This window comes from Mastigoproctus giganteus, chromosome 8 (genome assembly GCF_048544385.1).
Source record: "Mastigoproctus giganteus isolate SK-2022 chromosome 8, ASM4854438v1, whole genome shotgun sequence".
Lineage (NCBI taxonomy): Eukaryota > Metazoa > Arthropoda > Arachnida > Uropygi > Thelyphonidae > Mastigoproctus > Mastigoproctus giganteus.
In genome coordinates this window covers 174,207,616-174,232,301 of record NC_143582.1, presented here as the reverse complement: position 1 = coordinate 174,232,301, position 24,686 = coordinate 174,207,616, and the positions used below count along the sequence as shown (strand labels likewise).

Here is a 24,686-nt window from a genome sequence, read left to right as displayed (position 1 = left end):
ACTGTATTCAATGTATCCTGAAACACAGGTGATACTTTTATCGTATCCATTAAATTAATAAATTTTTTATCCTAAAACTATACCAGTTACAAAGTATGCAAGTTATCCAGATATTTTACTTCTATTACAGACTTTTTTTTTTTTTTTTTTTTGTTTTGTTTTAATCTTCCATTGCTGTTATTATTTATCTTATTTCAGGTTGGATAAGTGATTGAATAAAATAAATAAATAAAGGTTGCAGTGATAATTATCTACCAGCATGACAATGGTAGCAGATGAAGATCTGAAGGTTGAACCGATCAAATGACAAGATAGCCATCCGTCAGTACATCATATGAAAATACTTAGGATCAAGGTGTGTTAATTATTTGCCTTCATTTTTCTGTGAAATTGAGTCACTTCTATTATTTTAATAAATGAATTCCAGACTGTTATTTGTTATATAGTATAATTAGCATTAGCATTAGTGGCATATGATGCAAGAAAGCAAGCTTATACAGCATCAGCCAAAAAAAAAAAAAAGAACTTCCCATTTCACCTATCCATTCACTCCAAGTTTGTCCAGTTCTTTCTTGAATTTATTTAAGCTATCAACTTCCACGACAGATGGAAGTTTGTTCCAGCAATCAATTGCTTGCTGGCTAATGGCAAATTTTCGCACATCTATTCTGCAACTGTCTTTTCTCAATTTGAATTTATGTCCCCCAAGTGCGTAATCTCACCAAGAGGAATAATCCCATCAACATTGAGTTTGCTCAAACCATTCAAAGCTTATACACCTCGATCAGATCACCCCACAGGTGCCTAGTCTCCAGATGCTGCAATTTGCATAACTTAAGCCTTCTTGATAAGAGCATCCCCTTGTTCCCCTGTACTCGTTCCAGCAGTTCTCCATTGATCCTTCCTAAAATGAGGACTCCAGGCCTGTATGCAACACTCAAGGTGTGGTCTTACCACTGCCTTATACAAAAGAATAATCTCCTTATTCCTACTAGCAAAGTTCTTTTATATCATTGTCAAGACCCCCATGAGCTGCTCTGGCAACCTGTCTGCAAACATACCTGGTGCATAATTACTCCCAGGTCGTTATCATTCTCCACTACCCGCAGTGTAGCAACGCACAGTTGGTATGTTACTCTGGTTTCTTTTGCCCATATGCAGTACTTTGCATTTGTCAATGTTAAACTTCAATTTCCATTTCTCATCTCATCTAACTTTTTTTAGATCTTGTTGCAGTAGCATACTGTTATTACTGTCATTCACAACTCTGCCAACCTTTGTATCATCTGCAAACTTGGACATTAAGCCTGATATACCTTCATCAGAATTGTAAAATACAGGGTGTCTCAAAAATATTGGTACAAACGTTGAAGGGAGGTAGGTAACATCTAAAGGAATGTGAATCGCACAGGAACCCATAACCGGAAACATCACCGTAAATTGGTACACGGTGCTGTTCATCAGTTCACGAGAGGGAAAATTTCTGGTTTACTCAATCAAGCAGTAGTCGCCGCACGAAGAGCATGCATTGATATACGAACTGTTAGCTGGCAGACATGCAACTAGTGTATGGATTACAAGAGGGCAATGGACGAACTGCTCAACGAATTTATGGAGAACACTTCCCAGACAGATATGTAACGGACCACCGTTTGTTTGCGCGTGTGCATCAAAATTTGTGCGATTATGGGTCATTTAGAGGAGTAGTGCGGGCAGACCACTTTTGACGCGAATTCCCGCCATGGAGGAAAGTGTGTTGAATGCCTTCCAGAATAATCCTACTACCAGCACACGTGCCGTTGCCCCTGCCTTAGCAGTGTCTCGTTGCTGTGTACAGTGTCTGGCACGACGATTCCTTACACCCATTTCATCTCCAGAGGGTTCAGTTACTGCTCCCCCAAATCATCCTGCACGTGTGGCTTTTGCGCAGTGGTTTCTCTAAGAAAGTGTTCAAGACTTGAATTTTCCAGCCTATGTTTTGTTCACGGATGAGGCTTATTTCACTCGGGAGGGCTTATTCAATCAACACAATGCTCATGTGTGGGCTCACGACAACCACACGTTGTGCGCCCCCATGCGGCACAACATCGCTTTGCAATAAATGTGTGGGCAGGTATGGTTGGTAACTGCTTAATCGGCCCATACGTTACCATCCCGCATGAGCTCCGCTAAATATCGGATCTTTCTTGAACAAGTTCTACCAGGGTTACTTGACGATTTTCCAGCAAATGTGAGACACAACATGGCCGACCGGGCTAGCCGAGTGGGTAAAGTACCTTCCCGGCAACCCAAAGGTCGCGGGTTCGATTCCCGCCTCGGGCCTGGATCAAAGTACTGCAAAAACCTTGGGAGGTGCAATATGGCCACAGAAGCCGATGCGCCAACAACTACCAAATCAAAAAAAAAAAAAAAAAAGAGACACAACATTTGGTTTCAACATGACGGGGCTCCTGCCCATTATGGAAGGTGTGTTCGTGACCATTTGAACAGGCGTTTTGGGCGTCGATGGATTGGCCATGGTGGACCAGCTGCTTGGCCCCCATGCTCACCTGATTTATCGAGCCTTAATTTCTTTCTGTGGATTTCTATCGTGTATGAATCGCCTGTGGTGACGGAAATGGATCGCATGGTGGGACTCGTCTGCGCTGCTGCTACTGTCAAAGAAACTCCAGGTGTGTTTGACCTTGTCCGCCAATCCATGCTGCGTCGGTGTCATGCATGCATCGTATCTCATGGTGGAACCTTCGAGCATCTGTTGTAACATCATGAAATGCATCCATCTCGTACTCCATTGTTAATATTATGTCAAATAAATGTTAGCTGAATCTGTTACTAATTACTGTCTTGTGTCATATCTGCTTCTTGTGCCTCTGTTACTACTTTCCCGTGACGTTTCCGGTTATGGGTTCCTATGCAATTCACATTCCTTTAGATGTTACCTCCCCTAAACGTTTGTACGAATATTTTTGAGACACCCTGTATAGAAAATAAGAATAGGCCCAACACTGAACCCTTGTGAACTCCACTAATTACATTAGTCCACAAAGATGAGTGTCCATTGATTGCTACTCTCTGTCATCTTCCACTCAACCATCCCTTTATCCATAGCAGCAACTTGCCCTTAATGCTATACTGCTCCAGTTTATGTAGCAGCCTTTTACAATGGTATCTTGGATTGCAGTAACTTCTGCGAGTGTTTTGCAAGACGAGCAAAATTTTTTAATAAATTTTAACTTGATAAACGAATGAGGTCTAGCAATACTAGTACAGTAATACCTATACGCTTTGTCTGCCGAGCGTTACGTGATCACAAGCCGGTCAGGATTTTGGGTAATCGCCTCGCATGCTCGGTCTCTGTCGGTATACCTCATTTGTATAGTCAACATTTGTGCTAGCGTTGTGACCACGTGTATGTGCGTAAAGCATTTTTATTTTGTGTTCAAATGTAGTTACTGTTCTTTATTAACTGTACTACGACAATGGCTCCAATGAAGAAAAGGGTTGAAAAGGAAGGCGGTAAGAAGAAGGAGATGATTACAGTAGAAGTTAAGAAGGAAATCATCGGGAAGCACGAACAAGGTATACAAGTGGCCGCCATCGCAAAATTTTATAAGAAGTCTACGTCAACGATATGCACAGTATTAAAGAAGAAAGAAGACCTAAGGGGCTAGATGTAGCAAAAGGAGTCATAAGAGTATCAAAGCAACGGCCACGTATTCTGGAAGATGTAGAAAAGTTGCTTTTGGTGTGGATAAACGAGAAGCAACTAGCAGGTGATACTGTGACCGAGAACTAGATCTGTGAGAAGGGAAAGGCCTTGTACGCCGAACTCGTAAGTAAACTGCCAGGTACGTCTACAGAAAACTAAGAAGGCTTCAAGGCGAGCGGCACCTCTGTAGCCAGGTGGGAAGGAGCAGCAGTGCGTAGCACACACTTCTTGATTAAACCGGGGTTCGAGCCCATCACCACCAAATACGGAGGATGCAGAAAGGTCAGGGAATGACCACCGCATATTCCGGAGCAATATGGCCTTAGTTGCTAATGCTCCTAAAAACCAAATAACATTCAAGGCGAGCAGGGGATGGTTTGATAACTTTAAGAGGAGAAGTGGCATCCATAGTGTTGTGAGGCACGGAGAGGCTGCGAGTTCGGACGCTAAGGCAGCTGAGGCATTCGTTGCTGAGTTCCAGAAGCTCATAGTTTCCGAGTGTTACCTACCGCAGCAAGTTTTTAATTGCGATGAGACGGGGCTTTTTTAGAAAAAGATGCCAAAGAGGATCTATATTACAGCAGAAGAGAATGCAATGCTCGGTCACAAGCCCATGAAAGACCATCTCACCCTCTTGCTGTGTGCTAATGCAAGCGGTGATTTCAAAGTCAAACCCCTGCTCGTGTATCATTCTGAGAATCCACGAGCCTTCAAGAAATGCAAGGTGCAGAAGAGCCAGTTAAACGTTATGTGGAGGTCCAACATCAAGGCTTGAGTCACTCGTATCTTGTTCGTTGAGTGGATCAATGGGGTCTTCGGTCCTGCAGTGAAGAAATACCTTTTAGAAAAAAAATTGCCACTCAAAGTCTTGCTGGTTATGGATAATGCTCCTGCTCATCCTCCAGGCCTTGAGGACGACTTACTGGAAGAATTCGAGTTCATTAAGGTCAAGTTCCTTACTCCAGCCCATGGATCAGCAGGTCATTTCGAACTTTAAAAAACTTTACATCAAGGCACTATTTCAGCGATGCTTCGAGGTGACCAAAGGAACTAACCTTACCCTCCGAGAGTTTTGGAAAAATCATTTCCACATCGTAAACTGCCTCAAGATCATCGATAAAGCCTGGGATGGGGTCACCAAGAGAACCCTCAATTCTGCTTGGAAAAAACTGTGGTTTGATTGCGTTGAGGGGTTTGCTCATTAACAGGAGCTGCCAGTTGTCGATTAAATTGTGTCCTTGAGGAAGACCATGGGACTGGAGGTTAATAAGGATGACTTCAAGAGCTGGTGGAGGAACATGGCCAGGAGTTTACCACCGACGAACTGATGGATCTGCATCGCAAGCAACAGCAAGAGGATATGGAGGAGATCTCGTCTGAGGAGGAGGAGAAAAAAACGGAGGCATCCCTCTCTTTAAATGAGATTAGGGAGGTGTGTAAAATGTGGGAAACAATGCAAAATTTTGTAGAAAAGCACCACCCCGAGTATGGCTGTGGCAGTGCGAGCGATGAATCTGTTTATTGACAATGCAATGTCATATTTCCGTGAAATCCTCAAAAAGGAGCCAAAGAAAAAGAGTCAACAGATAGCAGTAATGCCGTTAGTGATAGTGAAAGTTGTCCTACCCAATAATTAATAAATTTGATTGCTTTATGTATATTAAATTTAAATATTAAAAATATAAAAAGGTATATATGTATTTTGTATTAATCATTTTTATATGAATATTTTTGAGTTTTGGAACGAATCATCTGGGTTTCCATTATTTCTTATGGGAAAATTCGCTTTGATATACGAGTGCTTTGGATTACAAGCACGTTTCCAGAACGAATTATGCTCGCAAACCAAGGTACCACTGTATGTGCAACAGTATCAAAAGTATTCCTGAAATCCAATTATATGATATCAAAATTATTTTCTGCATCCAATTCCTTTGTGACTACATTGCAGTATCCGATGAATTTGTCAGGCAAAATTTCCCCTTAACAGACCCATGCTGTGTGTGAACTGTAACTATAGTCTTGTTCAGCATTGCTTCTTTAACCAGTGACTCCATTATTTTTCCTGAAACAGAAGTTAAACTAACAGGTCTGTAATTACTCGTGTCACCCTTTGATTCCCCTTTGTGAATTGGGGATACATTTGCACATCTCCAGTCCATGGGACCTTCACTGAATCCAAGGTTGCTCTTATGATTATGGCTAAGGGTATGCTTACTTCCTTTTCTGCCTCCCTTAATGTAACTGGATAGATACCAACCACCCCAGGTGCCTTCCTTATGTTTAACTTCAAGAATTTCTCCTGAACTTTGCTTTCAGTTATTATAAAATCATTTAGCTCCCTATTAAGAGTTTGATAAACTTGTGACCTCCATTTCCCTACAGAATTCTTCCTGTGTGAATGTAGATGCAAAATACGCATTTAGTTTGTCAGCTACCTGAGCAGGATAATTAACAATCAAATTATCAATGTCAAGTGAACCAATCTGATTCATCCCCTTCCTTCTAGCATTTACATAAGTAAAAAAGAATTTGCTGGTTTTCTTTGCATCCTTTGCCAAAGATTTCTAGTAATCTGGCTTCGCTTCCCTAAACTTTATGACTTGATTTGATTACAGATTAGCTTATATCTACCTTAGACTTCTGTGTTGCATGATAATTTATATGCATCCCACTCATTTTTCTTCTCTGCCACAAGTCTCATTAGTTCATCTTACATCCAATTAGCCCTAAACAGTATTTCTTAGTTGGCATGAAAGGCCTAGTATATCTTTTAAGATTAGTAGTAACCTCATCAGTTGGACCCATTGTATAGAATTTAAAAACTGTCCAAGACCACCAAGTCACCTTTACAAAAGCAAAAGCCATTCCCAAATGTTAGTTACATGTTTAATTAAATCCGCATCTTGCACTATGATCACTGCTGATTATCTGAACAAGAATATTACTCCCTTTGGTTGTCTCTCGAACATGCTACTGTAGAAAACAGTCATCCAGTAAATTCACAGAAGTCTTGCTGGTGTGCAAATGATCAACCCACAAGTTCTAGTTGATATCTAGAAAGTTAAAATTCCTCATTATGAGACAATTTGATTTACTGGTGGACTCTTGCGCATTATAGCCGTAGTTGTTAATGCGCCAAAAAACCCAAACAAACAAACAAACACTGGTGGACTCTATTTCTCTGTACATTTGTTCTTTGTACTCATCAGAGTCATTAGGTCTATAATGCACTCCTAATCTCATTTTTTCTTTCCCAGTGTTTATGTCACACCAAACTGACTCAACATTGCATTGTCCACCAACATCAATTGGGTGCACTTCCTTAGATTTTGTTTCTTAACTAACAGTATTACCCCTCATCCCTTCCTATTAGTTTAGGCCTAAATGGTTGTCAGATGAACTAATGAGACATGTGGCAGAGAAGAAAAATGCATGGGATACATACAAATTAATGGGTGACATGGAAGCCTATGATAGATATAAGTTGGTCTGTAACCAAGTCACAAAGGAGATTAGGCAGACAAAGGCAGACTACGAAAAATCCTTGGCAAAGGATGCAAAGAAAAACAGAAAAGAGTTCTTTACCTATTTAAACTCAAGAAGGAAAGGGATGAATCAGATTGGTCCACTGGATATTGATGGTTCAACAGTTGAGGATCCTGCTCAGGTGGCTAACAATCTAAACGAGTATTTTGCATCTACATTCACGCATGAGGAGTTATTCAGGAAGGAGAATGATGTAGGTAAAGTAAACATTGGCAGTGAGCTGGATGATTTTGTAATAACTGAGAGGAAAGTGGAGGAGAAATTGTTGAGGATAAACATAAAAAAGGCACCTGGAGTGGATGGGATCTATCCAGTTATATTAAAGGAGGCAGCAAAGGAAGTAAGCAAACCCCTAGCCATAATTATGAGAGCTTCTTTGGATTCAGGGGAGGTACCCATAGACTGGAGATGTGCAAATGTAACCCCAATTCACAAAGGAGGATCAAAGGCTGACACAAGTAATTATAGACCTGTAAGTTTAACTTCTGTTCCAGGTAAATTAATGGAGGCACTGGTTAAAGAAGCACTGCAGGATCATCTAGACAAGAATTCAGTTATAGCTCAGACGCAGCATGGTTTTGTTAAGGGCAGGTCTTGCCTGACCAATTTGATTGGATACTATGATGTAGTCACAAAAGAACTGGATGCAGGGAATAATTTTGATATTATATATTTGGATCTTAGAAAGGCTTTTGATACTGTTGCACATGGAAGACTGCTGCACAAATTGGAGCAGTGTGGCATTGGAGGCAAATTGCTGCTGTGGATAAGGGGATGGTTGAGTGGCAGAAGACAGAGAGTGGTAATCAATGGACACTGCTCAACGTGGACTAATGTTATTAGTGGAGTTCCTCAGGGTTCAGTGTTGGGTCCGTTGTTGTTTTCGGTGTTTATGAATGATATTGATGATGGGATATCAAGTTTAATGTCCAAGTTTGCAGATGATACAAAGGTTGGCAGGGTTGTTAAGGACACCACTGACACTATGCTGCTGCAACAGGATCTGGAAAGGTTGAACAGATGGGCTGAGAGGTGGCAAATGAAGTTTAACATTGACAAATGTAAAGTACTACATATGGGAAACAGTAACCCCAGAGCAATGTATCAACTCTGCGGTACTACACTGACAGTGGTGGAGAATGAAAAGGACCTGGGGGTAATTGTGCAGGCAGATATGAAGTTCTCTGAGCAGTGCAGACGAGCTGCAAGAGTAGCTCATGGTGTCTTGTCAATGATATACAGGAATTTTTCTAGCAGGGATAAGGAGGTGATTATTCCCTTGTATAAGGCAATGGTTAGGTCACATCTTGAGTACTGTATGCAGGTCTGGAGGCCTCATTTCAAGAAGGATGTAGAGCTGCTGGAACGGGTACAGAGAAGGGCAACAAGATTAGTGAATGGAACAAAGGGTTGCTCTTACGAAGAAAGGCTTAAGTTTGGCAAATTACAGAGTCTGGAGACTAGGCACCGGCGAGGTGATCTGATAGAGGTGTATAAGGCTTTGAATGGTTTGAGCATGCTCAATGCCAATGGGATTCTTCATCTTGCTCAGAATAATCACCTCAGAGGGCATAAATTCAAATTGAGGAAGGACGGATGTCGGATAGATGTGCGGAAATTTGCCTTTGGCCAGCAGGTGGTTGGTTGGTGGAACCGACTTCCATCACTTGTTGTTGAAGTTGATAGCCTAAACAAATTTAAGGCTCAACTGGACAGGTATTTCGAGCGAACGGAGGGGTGAAATGGGAGTGGTGTTTTTTTTTTTTTTTTTTGGCTGATGCTGAATAAGCTTGCTTTCTTGCATCATATGCCTCTACTAATGCTAATGCTGTCCTTTCTGTACCCATTGTACTCCCCAAATTCTAATTCTGCACTGCATCTGCCTGTGTAACATCCTGCCTCTGATAACCCAATAATATCTGCATTTGATGTCTTTACCAGTACTTTAAATTCATCAAATTTATTTACTATATTCCTAGCATTGGTGTACATGCACTTGTTCTTACTCTTAAGTTACCCTAACACAGCCCGTGTATTTACTTGTTTCTTGACTCCCAGCAGTCCTTGAAATCCCCAGCACCTTGCTTTCCAGGCTGTGGCTCATTCCAGTAGAAGCAGTGCAAGAATCATTTTTGCCTCTGCCCATGGCTATTGTTAATCTATTAGTCTGTGTATCCCCCCCCACCCAAGCTAGCAGTTTTTCGACCCATTTAACACTTCCTTGATAGCATTAGCAAATATTCTTGCACCCTTTCTATTTAAGTGTGTCCCATCCCTGTAGAAGCAGTCTCTCCTGTTAACAAGCACAGACCACTCTGAGAAATATTACCATGAGCCTTGCACAATCTCTCCAGTGCTGAATCCACTGAGAAGGCTCATTATATACTCCCTTCTATTGTGTCTGGGCAGAATTCCAGCCACTTTCAAATTGCACCCTAACTCTTGACTTTTTTTTTTCAACATTGACCTGTACTTGTTAAGTAAGTCTGAATATCTCCTACTCTTAATGTCATTAGTTCCAATTTCACTTTTTATGCCCTTAAAAATATCTGCTGTACAACTTTATTAACTTTTGCCCCTGGCAGACGTACCCAGCCCCAATTCCACCTATCCTTTTTGCACAATATGTTTCCCGTTTCCCTGACAATTGTCTCTGTGTTGCCTGATTATCAAGTGCAACCCTGCTGTTGATGTGGACTGCTGAGAGCTTGATGGTCCCCCAATTTAAATCCTTTGAGGGTATCCACCCTGTTTTCAAGTTCTTGTAAAGGCCCATAACATATCCTAATGCATTGGTGCCTAACATCCTCACACTTTTACATTGAGCACATACAAAGAATTCTGTTGGCAACATCATGTCCCGTTCCTGATAGCTCCACAAACAATAAACAAGCAGTACATTTCACAAGGCTGTGATTCAGAGGACACCCCCACTCCCGGTTCTTTCGCAAGCCACAGCACTCCCACTACCTTGAACCTTTTGCTTTGCTGCTCTTGTCTGAGGCATGTTTTCGGTTCAGATTCAATTACACTAAACTTATATCCTAATGCAGTAATAACACTATGCATTGGTTATGCTATGAAATTTACGTTATTGAATTTAGTATAATAAGAGCTATTATCTGCTCAATATCTCCTATATTCTTTGTTACTTTTTAGTAAATAATACAGGGATTACCTTGATCTCTTTATAGGAAGGCTTCTTATCCAACTCTCCTAGTCCATCTCGTAAATTAATTAAAATACAATAAATTTAATTAATAAACTACATTTTAATGTGTTCCATAACGATAGCTATGACACAGATTTAACAACCTAGAATCAACGTCGAGGCCCCAACCCAACTCCAAAACTATCAACCATCAGTACAGGAAAACATTATGTCAAATTTACTCATAGTAGAAAGAACAACTAAATAAGAAATATGTGAAGACAGATTTCTTCCTCCTTAAGTTAGATGGAAATTTTTCAATACTTTGTGAAAAAGAGTTTCATTCCGTCCTGTGAGCACGAAGTATTGACAAATTTCCATCTAACTTAAGGAGGAAGAAATCAGTTTTCACGTATTTCTTATTTAGTTGTTCTTTCTACTATGAGTAAATTTGATATAATGTTTTCCTATACTGATGGTTGCATCATGGTTGATGATTTTGGAGTTGGGTTGTGGCCTTGACGGTGATTCTGGGTTGTTAAATCAGTGTTGTTGCTATCGTTATGGAACACATTAAAATTTAGTTTATTAAATGTATTGTGTTTAATTAATTTACATGATGGACTAGGAGAGTTGGATAAGAAGCCTTCCTATAAAGAGATCAAGGTAATCCCTGTATTATATACTAAATGTTATTGAATGTATGTATATTTCAATATCAAGCTTACGGTATATGTATTTTCTATCTCCTACCAAGTTTACGTTATATGAATTCTGTATCTCCTTATAAAGTTTAGTTTATATGTATTACGCTATAATGTTACATTTGTAAATTCTAAGTAGTTATAATAGGTAATAAATTTAACTATTTATTGCCAACTTACGTGATTCAAACTCTCGAGTGAGCTACTTGCGATACTATGTCTATGCCAGAGCTACACTTAGACCTAAATGGATGTTAGATGAACTTTTGAGATACGTGGCAGAGAAGACGTAGCCGAGTGGTCAGAAGCGTTAGTGCAGTAGTACCTGGTCTTTGATTGTACCAGGGTTCAAGCCCGTGACTGCTAAATACAATTAACGTTTGTATTGATGATTTACTGTAAACTCCACTGACCTGGTGGTCATGCCGGGGTATAAACAAGAAAGAAAGTACATGGGATGCATATAAATTTTCAGGTGATATAGAAGTCAATTGTAGATATAAAGTAGTCTGTAATCAAGTCACAAAGGATTTTAGGTAAGTTAAGGCAGATTATGAGAAGTCTCTGGCAGAGAATGCAAAGAAAAACAACAAAGACTTCTATGCTTATATTAACAGTAGAAGGGAGGTGTTGAATTACATTGGACCACTTGTTGTCTGTGGGTTAACTGTTTATGCTTAGGTTGCAGACAAATTGATTAGGTATTTTGCGTCTACATTCACACAAGAGGAATTCTTTAGGGAAAGGGATGACAGAAGTTTATCAAACTCTAATGAAGAGCTAAATGACTGTGTAATAACTGAAAGGAATACGGAGAATTTGTTGAGGATGGATGTAAAAAAGGCACCTGGAGTGGATGAAATCTATCCAATCATATTAAGGGAGGCAGCACAGGAGGAAAGCAAACCCTTAGCCATAATTATGAGCATACCCTTGATACAGGGGAGGAGAAGGGATGTATTCTCCCCTGTACATCCCCAATTCATAAAGAGAATATATTCCCAATTCATAAAGGGGATCAAAGACAACATGAGTAATTACAGACCTGTTAGCTTAACATCTGTTCCAGGGAAAATAATGGAATAACTGGTTAAAGGAGTAATGCAGGAATGTCTGGACAGGCATGCAATTATACTGCAGTCACAGCATGGATATGTCAAGGGGTGATTTTGTCACCAATCTGATTATTTTGGTATTTTGCATCTACATTCGCACTGTGATGCAGTGTTGTTGTTATTTGGTTTTTAGGAGCATTAGCAACTAAGGCCATATCGCTCCGGGATATGCGGTGGTCATTCCCTGACCTTTCCGCGTCCTTCGTATTTGGTGGTGATGGGCTCGAACCCCGGTCTAATCAAGAAGCGTGTGCTACACACTGCTGCTCCTTTCCACCTGGCTACAGAGGCGCCGTGATGCAGTGATCAAGGAACCAGATGTAAAGAATAATTTTGACATCATATACTTGGATTTCAGGAAGGCTTTTAATACTGTTGTACATAAAAAACTAAGCTGGAGCAATGTGGCATTAAGAGCAAGTTACTGCTTTGGAAAAAGGGATGGTTAAGTGGAGGAAATGAGCTGGATATCATCATTCTTCTCTTCCTTGGCAATTCCCTTCTATTTCTGATTCTCTCTCTCTCTCTCTCTCTCAGAAATTTTTTTTTTTTTTGGCTGTGCAGCAAAAGTCTCTGGCTTCCTTGAACCATATGGCTAATAATAATAAAACAGAGTGGCTATCAATGGGCACTGCTCTTCTTGTAGTTCCCCAGGGTCCATTGTGTTTTCAATATTTATCAGTGATATTGATGAAGGTATATTAAGCTTAATTCTAAGTTTGCAGATGATACCAAGGTTGGCAGGGTGTTAACTACAATCATCAGTGTTAGCTAGTGCAACAAGTTCTAGGAAAATTGGGTCGATGGGCTAAGAAATGGCAATTGAAGATTAACATTGACAAATGTAAAGCACTGCATATGAGTAGCAGTAACCCCAGAGTAACGCACCAACTGTGCTGTACTACACTCAGGGTAGTGGAGAATGAAAAAGACTTGGGGATAATTGTGCATCAGACATGAAATTCTCTGAGCAGTGTAGACATGCTGACAGGACAGTTCATGGGGTTTTGTCAATGATATACAGAAACTTTGCTAGCAGGAATAAGGAGGTGATTATCCTTTTGGGCAAAGGTAAAGAAAGCCACCACGAGAACCACAGGAAACTTTTAACGGTGAAACGCGTTTCCCGGCCATAGCTTCTCTCTGCATTCTCGGTAAACAGATGGTGCGTGTTATCTGTAATGGCAGTAGAAGTTGATAACTCTGTATTGATTAGTTTTTTCTCATTATTAAAAGCAGATTATTGGAATTCATGGGTGTAATGCCTTCGCGGCTGAAATTTACTTACAGTTACACCCTCCAGACTGCCTCAGTCTTAGGGTGTTTATCCCCCCTTCCTGCTGTTTTAACCCGATAGGAAAACGACTTCTTCTGCAACTAACTATTGATAACATGCACCGTCTGTAGAAGCCGTTTTTGTATCGGCTTAAAACAGCAGGAAGGGGGGGATAAACACCCTTAAGACTGAGGAAGTCTGGAGGGTGTACCTGTAAGTAAATTTCAGCACACTCATGAACTCTGATAATCTGCTTTTAATAATAATAAAAAAACTAATCAATACATCGTTATCAACTTCTACTGCCACTACTGTCTGTTTACTGAGAAAGCGCCGGTAAAAGTTTCCCGTGGTCCTTGTGTTGGCTTTCTTTGCCTTAGCCTCCTTTTGTATAAGGCCATGATTAGTCCACATCTTGAGTACTGCATACAGGTTTGGAGGCCTCATTTTAGGAAGGATGTAGAACTTCTGGAATGGGTGCAGAGAAGGGCAACCAGATTGGTGAAGGGAACAAAGGGGTGCTCTTACTTATAAAGTCTTCAGTTCTGCAAATTGCAGAGTCTTGAGACCAAGCACTTGTGGGGAAGATCTGATTGGGGTGTTTAAAGCCTTGAATGGATTGAGGAAGCTGATTGTTGATGGAATTCTTCCACTTGTTGAGATTACACATCTAATTGGACATAAATTGAAGTTGAGGAAGCATGGGTACAGGATAGATGTGTGTAAGTTTGCTTTCAGCCAGTGGGTGGTTGATTGTTGGAATAGGCTTCCACCTGTTGTTGTGGAAGTGGATGGGTTGAATAAATTCAAGGGAGAACTAGACAAATTCTTTGAGGGTACGGATGGGTGAACTCATTTTCCCCCCTTGGCTAATACTATATAAACTTGCTTTCTTGCATCATTTGCCATTACTACTACTACTACTATTTCCCTTTCAGCTTCTGATCAACCATTTACTTCCTTTATATATGAATGAAGAGCTTCATCTGTGACTGGCCCTGTGTGGGAGATCATCAGTAATTATACCGTGATTCATCTCCCTTTGCTTTTAGTGCTAACATTACTAAAGAGTTCCTAGCTGCTTTTCATTGTAATCTTAGCCAAAGGCTTCTCAAAATCTTTCTTATCATGCCCCTGACTCATATCCCCTGAGTAATTTGACTAGAGATGAATTTATACTTAATGTACATTCTGTGTCCCTTGACAATTTATATTCATCCCATGCATTTTTTTTGTTTGCCACCAAACATACCAGTTCATGTGACACCCATCTGGTATAAACCTTCGTTGGTATGAAAAGTTTAGTTGCTTTTCATGCATTAAATCTGAAGTCCATAAAATAAAGCATTTACTTCATATGTAAATATTTTTTAAATCAATTTATAAAACAAGCAAATTTAGTATTGACAAAATAAGGCAAAAATTCACAATCTGCCACCTCAGATAAACCCAGGGGATTTGGACTTTTCTCTAGATGTGAATCAAAAAATTGGTTATTGCTGCTAGTAGCTTTAGTCAGTTAAAATGAGTCTGAACTCTGGAGTTATTTATTCTGTCTGACATCTTATTTGTCGCTCCATTGTTGGATCTTCAGTTGGGAATGCCATTTTTAGGTGATTATTCCACCATGACCTAGAGAATGATGTGATGCTTATCGTTTTTTGATGGTGTCTAATGGATTATTGTGTTTAACCAGGTTATTAAGAGTGTAATGGCTAGGGTTGACTCACACGATTCCAGGGAATCTCAAGATGTAGGGAATCCAAAATAATATAGCTGCCTCAATACATATTTGAACATTGAGGAAACTTGGACTGATAGTTATCTGGCAGGGACAGTGTCTCACATTGGGTTTGGGGTAAGCTGGCATAGTTATATTTCTGAGATTGGGATATGATCTGAGTCAAATACAGTTTCTGGAAGACCATTCAATCAACATGGGCTGAATGGTTTTCCAGAAAGTAGTGGTGATTATTATGAAATTTATGAGTGAGATTTATATCACTCAGATGGTTTATTAATGATCCAGTTTGTAACTTCCAGTATTACATCTGTTGTGGGTCCAGGTGGAATATATTATTATTAGCCATATGGTGCAAGGAAGCCTGAGGGTTTTGCTGCACCAGCCAAAAAAAATTTCCAAGTTACCCTGAGAGAGAGAGAGAAGTAGAAAGGGGTCACCAAGAAAGAGAATGATGATGGTATCTGGCTCAGGACCCTGGGTGTGCCAAGCCCATAATCACCAGAGGGTTATTCCAAAACTTTTTATAATCGATGTTAAATAATTAAAATAAATAGTATCATTAAAATCTATGTTCTTTATTTACCCTAAATGCCAAGTTTCATCAAAAATTCTTCAAATATTTACTGCTGGAGGGTGCGATTTTGTTGAAATGGTGCTTATTTTTTTTTAAAGATTGCGTAAATCAAAATGGAGATTAATCAGCAAAGCTTGTGTGTCATGATTTTTTATGATTTTAAAACAAATCCAACTGCTAAAGAATCCTGTGGAAGATTAGTAAATGCTTTAGAGGATCAAGTATCATCCACTAGAGCAGTTTTTAATTTGTTCAATAAATTTAAATTTGGAAAACCAATTTTGAAGATGTACCTCACTGAGGAGGTCATCAACAGCTGTCATTCCTAAAAATATTGAGTAGTAAGATTTTTACTGAGGGAAGATCGAAGAATTACATACTGGCAGTTAGAGAAAGATGTGGGCACTGTATCGGGAGCAATTAATACCATTATTAATGATCCTGTTAGCAGACGTGCACCTCACATCTCGAATGATCAAAAAGTTGCTCATGTCAGATGGTGCCATTTCATGTTTAAAAAGCTTGAGGAAGGCAAATCCAAGGCTGTTAATGATATTGTTACAGGTGATGAAACTTGGGTATACAATTTTTATCCATAAACAAAGCAACAATCAACCATTTGGTGCTCTCAAACAACCCCTCTACCCAAGAAAGTTTGCTGAAGTAGAAGTGTTGGAAAATAAATGGTTGCTTGTTTCTGAAGAAAAAAGTGGATTTTTAGAAATTGTAAAGCTAGAAGATTGAATGACTGTCAACAGTGAGTGATATACTACTAAATATCTTCCTAAAGTGTTTGAAAAAATTATTCAAAACAGACACAAAAAACAACTTAAAGGGATCTTGCTTCACTGTGACAACATGAGGGCTCACACTTCAGCTCCAATATTAGACTTTTTAGCCTGGTGTTCAATTAGTCACTCATCCACCTTATTCTCCAGGGCGCCTCCGTAGCCAGGTGGGCAGGAGCAGCAGTGCGTAGCACACGCTTCTTGATTAGACCGGGGTTCGAGCCTGTGACCACCAAATATGGTGGATGCGGAAAGGTCAGGGAATGACCACCGCATATCCCCGGAGCAATATTGGCTTAGTTGCTAATGCTCCTAAAAACCAAATAATAACAATAACAATAACCTTATTCTCCAGACTTATCTCCTTATGATTTCTTTTTTATTCTCAAAATTCTACTCAAAGGGAAAAAATATGAGACAGATTAAACAGGTTTTCAGGCCTTCTTTAATGGCATAAATATGATCTCCAAAGAAGACTGATCAAACTGCTGTGATAATTGGTTTAGAAGGATGAAAACTTGTATAGATGCTAAAGGTGAATACTTTGAGAAACTGTAAAAATTTGAAGTATGTAACTAACGAAATTATATGCTTGCAAAAACATTTGGAATCACCCTTGTGTATGCAGTGTAGAAGTCAGTAATGGTCATGACTATTTGTGCTGTGTCGGTGCTTCATAGTGAGATGAGTAGCTCCGGAGGGTTTAATATGTGTACAGTTGGTCATAGAAATTTTGAAAGCTAGAAAAAGAAAGGTGGTTAAGAGTATGGCTTTACAACAATAAATTTACTCATATGAATAGTAGTAAGGAGGTTTTAATTCCATTGTGTGGACAGATTGCTCTGCTGCATTGGAGGCATCAGTGTTATTCATGCAATTTTTTCAGCTAACACACATATCAGTTATGCATGTAAAAGTAGGCGCCTCCGTAGCCAGGTGGGAAGGAGCAGCAGTGCGCAGCACACGCTTCTTGATTAGACCGGGGTTCGAGCCCGTCACCACCAAATACGGAGGATGCGGAAAGGTCAAGGAATGACCACCGCATATCCCGGAGCAATATGGCCTTAGTTGCTAATGCTCCTAAAAAAAAAACCAACAAAACAAACAAAACAACAAAGCATGTAAAAGTTTGGACTACATCCCGGTTAGTTCCAAGTTTTAAATATTTTGGCCACGAAGCTGTCTTATATGACAATGGTCAGGTCGTGGACTTTGTGGTTTCAGGCACCACCACCAGTGGACCTCATTTGTACCATTTGAAAACAACACCATTCTATCAGACCACCTGTATCCAACTTTATGGTTGAGGTGCTGCACTCTTAAGTGCTCTCTGAGCCATCTGCACACCCAGATAGATCCATTTAACCAAAATATTGCTTAGTGAGATTTTTCACCCACTCCATAGCACTGCAGACTGAAAGAACATTAGGACTTTTAAATAAAAATAAATAAAGAACTTTCAAGGACAAATATTATGCTTTCATGTACTCTGAGTTAGAAATTTATACTTTGAGATGTATATAAACTTTAAATTACCTTAAAATGTTTTTTCTAAGCACTTTTGTGAAATTCTTTAGTTTTTTACTAATTAGCAATAACTATATGTTTTTAAAAGATAGAATAACTATTACCACATACTGCAAGTCTAAGGTGTCTCTGTAGCCAGGTGGGCAGGAGCAGCAGTGTATAGCACATGCTTCTTGATTAGACCGGGGTTCGAGCCCGTGACCACCAAATATGGAGGATGTGGAAAGGTCGGGGAATGACCACCGCATATCCCCGGAGCAATATGGCATTAGTTGCTAATGCTTCTAAAAAAAAAAAAATCAAAACAAACTGCAAGTTTAAATACTGAAATCACTACCCATTAAAACAATGTTTCATTTGCTGTATAGCTAATGCATGTTGTGATATATTGCTTTTAACACTTCACTATCACCAAGGAAGCAAGAATGAAATGGAGTGAGAATGGAAACCATAGAATGTAGTAGTTAAGGGTTGTAGTGTAAAAGTTGTAATATCTTTTGTCAATGTTAAACTTCAGTTTAACATTCTACTCATATGCAAAGTACTGCATATGGATAGAAGTAACCCCAGAGGAACGTACCAACTGTTTGGTACTACACTTAGGGTGGTAGAAAATGAAAAAGAGCTGGGAGTAATTGTGCAATCAGATATGAAGTTTTCTGAGCAATGCAGACAGGCTTCTAGAGCAGGTCATGGGGTTTTGTCAATGATATACAGGAATTTTGCTAGCCAGGAAAAGGAGGTGATTATCCCTTTGTATAAGGCAATGGTCAGGCCATGCCACGAGTACTGCGTATAGGTCTGAAGGCCTTGGTAAGAGGATGAAGGGGTCCTCTTACCAAGAGAGGCTAAAGTTCTGCAAATTGCACTGGCTGGAGATTAGGCACTTGCAAAGTGATCTTTGCAAGTGCCTAATCTGATTGAGGTGTATAAGGCCTTGAATGGGTTGAGCACGATGAATTCTGATGCAATTGTTCCGCTTGCTCGGATTGCGAATCTAAGGGGTATAATTCAAATTGAGGAAAGACAGTTGTAGATACTGCAAGCGGAACAATTGCATGGTTTATCACCTGTGTTCCACAAGTTTGTGAAGCCATCCAGACATATTTTTTGTTGAGGCATCACCTAAGTCTTCCATTTTGAAGAACATCTACCATGATGGATTTCAGAAGGATTGAATTTTGCAACTTGTTGTGAAGATGTCGGAAATTGGCTTTAGACAGCGGGTGGTTAATTGCTGGAACAAACTTCCATCTGTTGTTGTGGAAGTTGATAGCTTGAATAAATTCAAGGATTACTGAATAGTGTAGGGCTAAAGCCTCAGGTTACATAAAGAGTTAACTAGCATACAAGTTTGTGCAATTGCACCATTTCTGTTCGTAGCAACTACTTTAGTAGTTATTAATTGGCATCATTAAGTATATCTCATATTGTAAATACCTTCACAAGTTGCCACGATATTGCACTATCTTGAATAAATAACGCTTCACCATAGGAGAAGACTATTGTTATTTATTCTCAGCGTTTCAGAGCTTATTGGTCCCTCATCAGTGTGTATGCTGTGGTGGACTGGCCTGAAATGATAACTGAAAGATAAAAATATGATTCCTTAACAAGCATAAGCAGCTGTGAATTAAAAACTCTGGTGTTGCAATGGTGACAATCCAGTTGCAAAGTATAACTCCACAATATGGAGTTATTCTTCGCAACTGGGTCGTCACCATTACAACACCAGAGTACCTGCCCACCCACTGATGAGGGGCAAATAAGCTCTGAAACGGTGCTGTATGGGTGATAGTATCTGCTGAGAATAAGTAACAATAGTCTTCTCCTATGGTGAAGTGTTACTTATTCGAGGTAGTGCAATATCATGGCAACTTGTTGTGAAGGTATTTACAATATGAGATATACTTAATGATAATGATGGCAATTAATAACTATTAAAGTAGTTGGCTACGAACAGAAATGATGCAATTGCACTAACTTGTACACTAATAAATTCAAGGAGGAACTGGACAAACTTTTAGAGGGAATGGTTGTGCGAGTTTTTTTTTTTTTTTTTTGGCTGATGCTACATAAGCGTTTTTTGTTAGTTATGACTGCAAACAAAGGGCATTTATTTAATGGAAAGGAAAAGTATAAAAGGAAAGACAACAGCACACCATGCTAATAACTTGTCATTTTAATTAAACAACACCAATTGAGCATAAGTGTAGTTTCTCTATCACTGAACCAGGACTATGCTCTTTCCTACATAGTTGACATACTGTCAGATATCCTTATGGCCTCTTGGACCTGTCCCATGATGTTTTCTGCAGGCAACATGCATGAGGCACAAACTGGCCCCTTTATGGTTTATCACCTGTGTTCCACAAGTTTGTGAAACCATCCAGACATATTTTTTTGTTGAGGCATCACCTAAGTCTTCCATTTTGAACAACATCTACCATGATGGATTTCAGAAGGATTGAATTTTGCAATTGTGCACACAGAAAGGTTGCTGATGTGGCATCCAACCCTCATTCTGTGTAAAAAATTCAAACTCTAATCAGTGATCCATGCTGGTTTCTAATGTAGTGCTTCTGCATAGGTTGTTGTTGTTATTTGGTTTTTAGGAGCATTAGCAACTAAGGCCATATTGCTCCGGGAATATGCGGTGGTCATTCCCTGACCTTTCCACATCCTCCGTATTTGGTGGTGACAGGCTCGAACCCCGGTCTAATCAAGAAGCGTGTGCTATGCACTGCTGCTCCTTCCCACCCGGCTACGGAGGCGCCCATCTGCATAGGAAACCCTAAGAGATTTGTATTGTTATGTATGAACTGATACATGTGTGGATGGACTTATAGTGTTGTCAAATTTCTCAATGTACAAGTGTATAAGATTCACACAGATTTTTGGGTAACCACCTTTGAACTCTTTTGAACTTATAAGGGTGCAATTTCAAGGAACTTGATTTTGTTTTGAGTAGAGATGACTTGGATATTTTTTAAAATTTTAAATGTCTGGTAGCATTCTCCTAAGAGTGAAAATAAGGATTAATTGTGTAAATTTTCTCATTTTAGCAGTAGTTTTCCCCAGTATCAGTGATGCCCCCCTTTTATATATATATATATATATATATAAATATATATATATACACACCTAATTCTGTTTTTGCACGAACTTTTTTTACACAAATTTGATTTAACACGAATTCAAAATAAATATTTCATTCTCTTTTTACCCGAGTCATTTTGATTTAACACGATTTCAATGAATTTTTTTTGCCTAAATTCTAAGAAAATTTTTTTTTTAATTTTTGGCATATTAGGATCATTTCTAATTTACACGCACCAATAGATTGGACAACAGCTAGTGTGTGCTGTTGTTGTTGTTGTTATTTGGTTTTTAGGAGCATTAGCAACTAAGGCCATATTGCTCCGGGATATGCGGTGGTCATTCCCTGACCTTTCCGCACCCTCCGTATTTGGTGGTGACGGGCTCGAACCCCGGTCTAATCAAGAAGCGTGTGCTGCTCCTTCCCACCTGGCTAAGGAGACGCCGCTAGTGTGTGCGTTTTGAAACACGTGCTTTTGTTTACCAATGTGTACGTCTAGGTATCTATGAATCATCAACGTTTTTATTGAATTTGGTGCACATCTACGGTATTCGTGCATTGTATCTTTGGAAGACATTTAGCAGTAAGCTCTATTTCAAAGTGAAAGAATCTTTAGTGAAATTTGTGCACATAAAAAGTGAAATTTGTGCAAAATTAATAAATTTTTATGTGCACAGTGCACATAAAAATTTTTAATAATTTTGCCGATAGTCAATAAATTGTAAGTTTACAAATTTGTCATACCTTTTTTTTATTAATTATAACTGAGATATTTTTCGGTACCCCTTATATAATTTCGAATAATTTGCTTATTACCAAAATGAAAAGGAAAGCGATTTCTTTGGAACTTAAAATTCAAATTTTAGATCGTCTTGCAACTGGACAAGGGGCTACGTCTGTAGGAAAGCATTTTGGTGTACATGAAGCTACCGTAAAAACTATTAAGAAAAATGAAGCTGCAATTAGGAAGTCGGTATGTTCTGGAACAAAAGTAAGTGTTAATTCATCATCATATACAAGAGATATTGTCAAGGAAAAAATGGAAAAGGCTCTGGTAATATGGATAGAAGATCAGTCACAAAAAAAAAAAAAAAAGAGTAGATGGAAATGCCATCAAGCAAACAGCACTAAGAATTTACAGACAGATTATAAAGAAAAGGAGCCAAGCACTTTATCTCAGTTAAACAGAAAGTATGAATTTTCTGCGAGTACAGGTTGGATGACAGGGTTTCTTAAAAGGAATGCTCTTCATAATATAAAAATTAAAGGTGAAACTACATCTGCAGATGAATCGGCTGCTAAAGTATTCCCACAGGAACTTGTAAAAATTATTGAAGATGGAGGATACACTCCTGATCAAGTGTGGAATGCAGATGAAACTGGTTTCTACTGGAAACGAATGCCGAACAGAACGTATGTAGCCAAATCACAGAAAACTGCTGGTGGTTTTAAGGTGGCTAAGGATCATGTGACCTTATTATTATTTTCCTCCAATGCTTCAGGAGATCGTATGTTGAAACCATTGCTGGTAAATCGAGCCCTAAACCCACGTTTAATGAAAGGTGTAGTTATCAATAAAATGCCTGTTCACTGGATGGCAAACAAGAAAGCCTGGGTGACTACTGCTATCTTTACAGAATGGTTCAATAAATGTTTCGTCCCAGAAGCCAGATGTTATATGAATTTGAAAGGTCTCGAACTTCTGATTCTTGACAATGCACCCGGCCATCCTGTCTTGGAACACCCAAACGTACAAATTTTATTTCTGCCACCTAATTCTACATCTTGGATACAACCGCTAGACCAAGGTATAATTGCGACAATTAAAACATACTACATAAAACAACATTCCAACACGTTTTGCACAAACTGAATGATGAAACACTAACAGTCATTGATGTGTGGAAGAAATTCTCAATTATGGATTGTATCAATCAATTTGGATTAGCGTTAACTGAATTAAAACCAGAAACTTTAAATACATGTTGGAAAGTGGTTTGGCCACAATGTGTAAAAAGCAAAGATCCCATCATCCTTAATACGACCGAATTTCCCAACATCATTACAATGGCACACAAATGGTGGAGAAGGATTTGATGATCTGTCATTTGAAGATATTGATGAATTGTTAACCAACAAAGCCCTAAGCGAAGATGAAATATTAGAGATTGTCCTTGGGACTCCTTATCCCACAGAACGTAGTGATAATGAAGAAAATGACCCTGTTCTAAATGCAGATTTAATAAAAGAAGGTCTGGAACTGGCCAGAAAATTAGGTAATCATTTTGTCAAACATGACCCTAATGAGGAACGCGCTGAGAAGTTTCAACGTGAATTGAAATTGTTAATGGCCTCTTACAGAGAATTATATAACGGCCTAACCAAAACACGAACACAACGATTAATAACTGAATTCGTTCGTAAAACCGGTGAAACATCAGCACCAGAGGAGACTTGTGCTGATTTTGCTCAAGAGATCACAGAAAGAATTTCATTAATAGAGGGAGAAGACGATGTCCACAACATTTCCAGTGACAGCAGTGATATTCCAGTCATACGCAAACGTATGCGCTGTTTATTATCAGAAAGTGAAAATGAATAAAATTTTGTTATGTGTAAAACAGATTTTTTTTGTTCATGAAGAATTTTTTTCATTTCATATGCATACGAATTTACTTTAATACATTTTCATTACATATTATTACATGTGTATTTTGTTGAAATAAAATAATAAGCTTAAAAAGAATATTTTTATGTGTTTTTTTTTTAATTAGTTTTACTGATTTTTTAGATCCGGAACCAATTTTCTTTTCTTCCATAAATACTATGTCTTTTTTTAAATGAATTTTTCAGGAACGTATCTATCGTATAAAAACAGAATTAGGTGTATATATATAAGTAATGCATCCAGTCTGTTCAAACTTCGATATTAGCACTTTTACTTTCTTTATTCTTCATTCGCTTTTATAGGCTTCAAGGACCTCTGTAATGTTATTCTTGTTTTGATAACAGCAGGCAAGAGAAGTTCATTGTTCCAAAGATTACATTATTTTGCTGTCTGTAAATTCCACTGCTTTATCTCTTAATTCTTTATATGCAGATCATACATATGATGTTTATCATTGGTAAACTGCATAATATTGATTCATATGTTCCTTATTTCCTTTTTTTTTTTTTTGAAGCCTTGCAGTAAAACTTTATGTTTTGTTGTATGTAGATATATTTACATATTTTTTCATTAATTTCCTTTATGACCACCCTGAGCATTTTTAAAAGAGTAACTTAATTAAGTAATTTAATTGGAAGATGTGTGCTGTGTGATTATTCATCATTTGAGAAAGAATTTTTAATGTCACACTAATATATCACATGATAGATTAAGTCATTTTTATTTAAATGTCACAATTATGTTGAAAACCCTTCAATACCAAGAATGAAACAAATTTGGT

The 24,686-nt window shown here is 38.8% G+C and overlaps 1 protein-coding gene across 2 annotated transcripts in view; it reads left to right on the top strand.

Moving 5' to 3' along the window:
* The first annotated feature begins 233 nt into the window (after window positions 1–233).
* Nipped-B (Nipped-B cohesin loading factor) overlaps window positions 234–24,686 on the top strand; it is a 121,857-nt gene continuing 97,404 nt past the window's right edge. For both annotated transcript variants that reach the window (XM_090379065.1, XM_090379066.1), the window contains exon 1: window positions 234–355. The gene's annotated coding sequence lies outside the window, so the exon portion shown is untranslated. The remainder of the gene's footprint in view (window positions 356–24,686) is intronic.